The following is a 7,954-nucleotide window of genomic DNA, read 5'->3' on the forward strand; positions in this document are numbered from 1 at the left end:
GGCTCCTAAAATAGCCATGCCTGTTTGACTTGCCTGTGCTACACTCAGCATCCATTTCCCAGAATGAAACTAGGTCACATCTGGGACGCATGAACAGTTTTAAGAAAGTTCCGTCTGAAATTCAAAACCCTTCAGTGTATATCAAATGTAATCAAGCTGATGATGCCAAAAAAACTGTAAAGGATTAAAACTTCACTTCATTATTACATTTTTGGTCTTTGCTCTTTTACTTCATTTAATAAGTTTTACAGCAACAGAACGATTTGCACATGTTAAAAACCAAAACAGGATGAAAATGGCAAAAAGAAAAGCAAAGCATTTCACTTTATGCATCTTTGTCTTTGTGAGTTCTCCCCGATCCTGTGGTTATTTTGTACAAGGTCTGTCTGGTTATAGGGACAGCTTTTGGGCAAAAGATCTAAGACATCTCTGCCCTCCTGTAAAAATGTGCATCAACAGAGAAAAGAAAAAAAAAAAAAATAGATCTCTTTCTATAAAGAGGTCCTGAGAATGAGAGTCTCTCCTGATGGTAGTAACATGTAGGATATTTCAGTAAGGGAAGCTCTTGAAATTATGTGCCTTTGGTGTTTTCTAGGGACAACAGCAGAATTTGCTGTGTGGTCACAAACCTTTTGTTGTCCCTCTGCTGGAACACTCTTCATGAGTTCTTGTTATGGTCTCTCTTGTTTGTGATTCTTAAAGTATCTTTATTTTGAAAGGGAGACAAAGTGCTTCCTTTCTGATTGCACATCCTTGGAAAATTATAAATCATTCCAAAATCGAAAAGCGCATGAGCACACTAGGCATTCCATTAATTATGTTTATGTCCACTCACCTGTATCCCACCCCCAGGTATGGGAAATGGCACAAAGAAAATTCACATACTGGCTTTCTGCTGCATCATTTCTTTTTGAATTTTTTCTGAAACCTAGAACAATAGTTTACATCTTCATAAATGCTGGCATTTTGTTGTGGTTGTGCAGGTTAAACAGCCTGATTAATCCTGCTTATTCGTCTTTCTTCTGCTGACATTCCATACTGGGGAAAGGAGGTCATCTGATGGAAAGGATCTGGGTCCTATGCCTCAATTTCTTGTGTGTGAAATCTGTTCTCCTTTATCCTTCTCATACCCCTTACTTCAGATTTATCAGCATTTATTGAATATCTGCTATAAATATTGACTGGTCTATGGTTGGCCTGTAGTTGGGGCCAAAAATCAAATCTATTCAGTCAGGGCCCTGACCAGAAATAGAAAATACGCTCATGTTGGATTCTGGTGAGAATTTAATGAAGGGACTGCTTACAGAAATATGAATGGAGTTGGGGAAACCAACAAGTGATCCTGAGATACCCTGTGATCCTTTGGCCTAAAGAAGGAAGGGGAGGCCACAGTCTTGGAGCCTGGTGAGAGTTGGTGGTCTGGAAGGTAGCTGCCCATCAGAAGCTACAGTCATAAAGGGACCAGCTACCATAAGACTCTCGGCATTGAAGAGGTGGGGAGAAGTTTCTCCTCATTGGTTGAATGGAATAGGAAGCCTGAGGGCAAAGGGAGCCCAGGCGATGCAGCCTGCAGGGCAGAGAAGTGAGGGGAACGGATCTCGGTGGCCAAAGGGAAGATAAAGAATATGCTCACTTCACAGTTTAACTTCAGAATAATTGAGGAAGCAGCATTATTATCCAAAGTTTACAAATGAATACACTGAGGCAGTCAAGTTTAAATAACTTGCTGAAGGTCATATGACTACTAAGTGGCAGCCTGTGCGTGTCCATGCTAAGTCACTTCAATCTTGTCCAACTCTGCAACCATATGGACCATAGGTAGCCTGCCAGACTCCTCTGTCCATGGGATTCTCCAGGCAAGAATACTGGAGTGGGTTGCCATTTCCTCTTCCAGGATTAAGTGGCAGACCTAAAATTTAAATTCAGGCCTTCTAGTGCCACTTCTATTTCTTTATACTAAAATGGTTGTCCTTCTGTCCTTACACTTTACTTACATGGCCAGCCTTATATTTTTGACAATGTGAGCCTTGTAAATGATTATGACTTCCATATTTAATTTGGTTGTTAGGAAATTCTATCAAATATTAAGCCCCCATTGCTAATTGTGCAGGATTTTGTGGCTTGCATATCTCAGTGGCCTTACCTACCTTTTGCCTTGTTTTTTAAAATCTTTTTATATTACATGTCTTTTTTGAAGAGGTAAAGGATAAACAAATGAGTAAATGAGTAGCTAGTAACTGAATAACCTTGGGGATCTGTGCTTGATTAGCCTTTCCCCTAATACAGACCATCACTGTATAGGGATTGCTAATGTTGACCTCCATTCTCAAACACACACATCTGTTAACTTTGTGGTAGAGTTGGCTTTATTATCACAGCCTTTTTCAATATTGTATTCCTAGCAACCACTACCCATCAATTAATATTGACAGCGGAGTTGAAACCTATTTGCTATGCCTGGTGTAATACGACCAGTAAATTAACCAATGTCTGTTTAATCGCAGACATCCCGAGAGCCTTTTATTAAGCTCACTGTATGTGATGCACGTCATTATAGTCTGACTGCTTCCCATGCTTCAGATACTTTAGTAAAAGGCAGTATATGCAATATATGAGTGCACTCCTTCTCCAAATTATTAATTTTTCTTCTTTAGACTCAAGTATGTGGCATGATTCCAAAGATATCTCAAGTGGTTATTTTAAAAAGTTGCTTGCTGTTTGTTTTTTTTTATCATCCTAGATAAAGGCCTCTTTGGCCTTATTAATAGAGTTAGTATTATTAAAGCTGCCGGGTCACAATAACATTATCTCACATCCTGAAGCAGCACGACAACACTATTCAGAAAGGAGTGGAACTCATTTAAGCAATTTGAGACTTGGATTTCATTCAAGTGCATTTAGTGAAAGTTTCAAAGGACTATTATTATGAAGCCTTGCCTGTGAGTTTGTAATGGCACTGGAACAGTATAACAATCAAAATATTACAGATAATAGCAGTTTCTTGGTTAGATAGCATCACCAACTCAGTGGTCATGAATTTGAGCAAACTCTGGGAGATAGTAAAGGACAGAGGAGCCTGGCATGCTGCAGTTCATGGGGTTGCAAGGAGTTGGACATGACTTAGCAAATGAAAAACAACAAAAGCAGTTTCTTAGAGTTCCATACATATTGGTAGATTTTAATGTGTTTTCACCTATGTTATCTCATAATCTCCAAATGAAGCTTTAACAAGGTTCATACTAATGCACATATTTAACTGTAGGTATAAAAACATATAAACAAAAGGAGTTTAAGTCTGTGGAGAATCTACCCACACTCACTGATCAGCATCATTAATATGTTCTTTAATCAAACCATTCACCTTCTACTCTGTTGTGTGAAACAGGTTCACTGACCTGTGACCTTTGATCATGAGAAATGATTCTTTTACCCCAGTGAAAGCCTGAGCACTTTTTCTTTCTCCTCCAAGTCCAGTTTATGAAACTTTGACATTGACACAGATGTGGCTATTTCTGATTCAGTTATAGTCTGTTCTTTCATATGTTTGAGGACTAAAACTAAGAAAATGTTCAGGATTCTGACACCTTCCAATGTAGAATCTTCCTGGTAGTTCTTCTTTCGATGTTCGTACTATTCCTCCATTTGTTTCAAAGATGAACAATGGACATTTGATGATGTTTTCACATTTAAAAATTGCTTCTCTTGTAACACCTCATTATTTTTCCATATCACCCTGTGTAGTGGATATCAAGGTTCATACTTTACCAATGAAGATATTAATGCTCTGGCATTCAGAGCTAGATCAGGTTTGGGAGAGTCAGCTGAGTCAATGGTGCCGTAATCATTGGTGTTCATCATTTACTGTTGACTTTAAAATATCTGTTGTTCATCGCTGTGTGTACCACACAATACCAGACATGGGGAGCAATACACAGATACACAGAACACTTTGGGACATGTCCTCCAAGCCCCAGGAGTAACTTACTTGTAAGGGAAGACCTCCAGGTCTTTCCAAGTGCTGCTTTTTCTGCCTAGAAGTTTCTTCCTAACTCTTCTTAACTCTTCTTCATTTCTCTAAAACTCATGAATTGAGCAGTAGGTCTGTATTTCCTGCTGTATTCCTGTCACTAGTGCTCTGTACATGGTAAATGCTCCATCAGTATTTGCTGACTCAATAGGGCATATCTTGTCTCATTCTGTCCCTGCAGTAATTTTACTTCCTTGCTGCCCTGTTGTAACTACAGCTCACATTTCTCTTGCTTTGGAGTCCTACTGCCATTTCTGCTTCTGATTCTGAAATAAACTCCAGAAAACAGGTGATACAGAAGGTCTCAAAAGTCTTTTCTCAAAAGTTCGTCATGTTACTTGGCTTGGGCCCACTGTCAAGCCAAAACAGGAAGAAGTGATCAGGACAATACTAAGAACTAAACACAAAACCTGGGGGTTTCTGCTGAGGCACCGTGAGAATCCGGAACAGTTGGGGTCCAGCCCGGATTGCTAAAGTGGACTCTGTGCTCCCGGGTCATGGCCAATGTACCTTTCCTGCAGGAGATAAGCTGAGTCTGCAAGATTGAGAGGGGTTGGGGTGATTAGAAATTGTAAAGAGGTTTATTGAAGTCAAAGTGTCTCAAAAAATCCAAGGCGGGTCTGTGGTAGAGATGCAAGGAGATGAAATGACACGGATCATTTGGGAGTTGATTAAAGAGAAACTCATTTTTCCCTATGTGGAACTGGATCAGCACAGCTACAATTTAGGCACAGAGAATCACGATGCCACCAATGACCAGGTCACCAAGGACGCTGCAGAAGCTATTAAGAGGTACAACGTTGGTGTCAAGCGTGCCACCATCACCCCCGATGAGAAGAGAGTGGAGAAGTTCAAGTTGAAACAAATGTGGAAATCTCCAAATGGCACCATCTGAAATATCTTGGGTGGCCCTGTCTTCAGGGAAGCTATTATCTGGAAAAATATACCCCGGCTTGTGAGCGGATGGGTAAAACCCATTATCATAGGTCGTCATGCTTACGGGGATCAATATAGAGCAACCAATTTTGTTGTGCCTCGGGCCTGGAAAAAGTAGAGATATCCTACATGCCAAGTGATGGATCCCCCAAAACGGTATACCTAGTACATAACTTCGGAGAGTGGTGGTGTTGCCATGGGGATGTACAATCAAGATAAGTCAATAGAAGATTTTGCATACAGTTCTTTCCAGATGGCTTTGTCTAAGAATTGGCCTTTGTATCGGAGCACCAAAAACACTATTCTGAAGAAATACAATGGACGTTTTAAAGACATCTTTCAGGAGATACATGACAAGCAGTACAAATCTGAATTTAAAGCTCTGAATATCTGGTATGAGCACAGGCTCATTGATGACATGGTGGCCCAAGCTATGAAATCGGGGAGGTGGGGGCTTCATTTGGGCCTGTAAGAACTATGATGGGGACGTGCAGTTGGACTCCATGGCCCAAGGTTATGGCTCTCTCTCGGCATGATGACTAGTGTGCTGGTTTGTACAGATGGCAAGACAGTAGAAGCAGAGGCTGCCCACGGGACTGTAACCCGTCACTACCGAATGTACCAGAAAGGACAGGAGACATACACCAATCCCATTGCTTCCCTTTTTGCCTGGACCAGAGACTTAGCCCACAGAGCTAAGCTTGATAACAGTAAAGAGCTCAGCTTTTTTGCAAAGGCTTTGGAAGAAGTCTGTATTGAGATCATTGAGGCTGGCTTCATGACCAAGGACTTAGCTGCATGTATTAAAGGTTTACCCAATGTGCAACGTTCTGACTACTTGAATACACTTGAGTTCATGGATAAACTCGGAGAGAACCTGCAGTTAAAACTAGCCCAGGCCGAACTTTAAGGTAATTTCTTGTCTTCGGAGGATTTTTTTTTTTTTTTTTCCTGGTAACTAAGGTCTACTGGTTTACATTTTTCTCTATAACTCTCATGGGTAAAGGCAAAATCAATTTTGTAATTTGTTTAGAAGCCACAATTTATCTTTTCTATAAGTTTACAGCCTTTTTCTTATGCATACAGCTATGCCACCTTTGTGAACGTGGCCGGGGACTTTTTTTTAAATTTTATTTTCTACTAATAGCCTAGGAATTACTTTTAATGTCCACTTGTACTCACTGTCACTTTTTCTCATGTGCTGAGATCAATGACCAAAATGAACAGTGCTCAAAAGGATAAACTATAGCCACGGTATTATTCCCTGAAATTGTATAAGGTAGAGATTCATTCCCTTTCCCGCTTTCCATGGCCTGGGGCCCTGGGTCATTCTAATGTAACAGATATCTCATTATTTGCAGTAGAAGCTGCATGTTAGACTTGCACATGATTTGAAATGAAGAGCATGGCCGTAACTAAAACCTGTTGAAGACTCATCTTTGTAAAGAGCTCTAGTTGAATCTTGTAAAAATACTAAATATTTTTTAGCTCCTTGGAGAATCCAGAAGAAATATTACCTGTGGGGGGTGGGGGGTGGTGTTTGTGTCCTCCTCCTGGCCTTGTGTGGCCTAAGTATTATGCGACCTTGAACAGCGTGTTTCATCCAAGTGCAATAATACAAGCTGCACCTCTTTTTTTGGACCTCTGCTGGCCTCTTTTATTTCTTTATGTAAATGTGATTTTTTAAAAGTTGATTGTAAACACTATTCCAGTCCTGTTCTTCATCTAAACTATCGATTTTAATTAAAATTCAGTGCTAATGAAAAAAAAAACCAACACAAAACCTGATAAAATTCACCAGTTTAGTAAAAAATTAGCCAGTTTCTAACTTTTTTTTTTACTAGAAATAGTAGAATCATCAATCATACAGTTGCAAATCCAGATTTTCAGTTACATTAATTGGTAATGCTCAGTATATAATATCTATGACAAAGTTAGAAGAAATGTATTGCTTTCAAAATAAGTAAAACAAATTTTAAAGGTTTAACAAGAGAAAATATCATAACTCCATGATAATGTTCTGATGTTGTTACATAGATGTAATCTAAGAATTACCATGTACATGTTTAATTCTATGAAACTTGTTTTCATCATTATCTTCTATTCAAATATCTCTAGATATCTGGCATGAGCACTGGGGATGGTACATTGTGTGTACTCAGCAAACATTTTTGAAATGAATGAATACATATACCATGACTGATCCTTGACAAGAAATTTACAGTGTAGAAAGTGGACCATTTTTCAGCAATTATTCCATTGGAACCTCATAACAGCCTAGTGGTTTGGATAGAGGGATAACGATGAACTCTAGATTAAAAATAAAAGAAGAGCAATTTAGAAGGACTAATTGATTTGTCTGAGTTCACACACAGTATGTAATAGAGCTGTCTTTTAAATCCAAGTTTTGGTGCTGATGCTTTTCTGACTTGACCTTCAAACTTAAGTTTATGTATGGTATGCTGCTGCTGCTGCTAAGTCACTTCAGTCGTCCGACTCTGTGCGACCCCATAGACTGGCAGCCCACCAGGCTCCCCTGTCCCTGGGATTCTCCAGGCAAGAATACTGGAGTGGGTTGCCATTTCCTTCTCCAATGCATGAAAGTGAAAAGTGAAAGTGAGGTTGCTCAGTCGTGTCCGACCCTCAGCTATCCCATGGACTGCAGCCCACCAGGCTCCTTCATCCATGGGATTTTCCAGGCAAGAGTACTGGAGTGGGGTGCCATTGTTATGTATGACATAAGGACTGAGAATTCTTTAACAAGTCAACTGGCACTCCATATATTTGTAAAATGTCAAAATAAAATGTTCTAATTTTTAGAAATTAGAATCATTAATCTAAATAAACACAGAGACTATTAAAATAAATTTAGAATCTGCAAATAATTGAACACATTGTCTTAGGACTAAAATGGGAGGAAACCACAGGTGTGTGAAATAAAAACAATCATGCTGTTAGCGAAATGTCAGCATCTCTTGGTCTGAAGGACTA

The 7,954-nt window shown here is 39.5% G+C and overlaps 1 pseudogene; it reads left to right on the forward strand.

Moving 5' to 3' along the window:
• The first annotated feature begins 1,263 nt into the window (after window positions 1-1,263).
• Window positions 1,264-5,873, forward strand: LOC102413092 (annotated as a pseudogene).
• The last annotated feature ends 2,081 nt before the right edge of the window (window positions 5,874-7,954 follow it).

This window comes from Bubalus bubalis, chromosome 6 (assembly GCF_019923935.1).
Source record: "Bubalus bubalis isolate 160015118507 breed Murrah chromosome 6, NDDB_SH_1, whole genome shotgun sequence".
Lineage (NCBI taxonomy): Eukaryota > Metazoa > Chordata > Mammalia > Artiodactyla > Bovidae > Bubalus > Bubalus bubalis.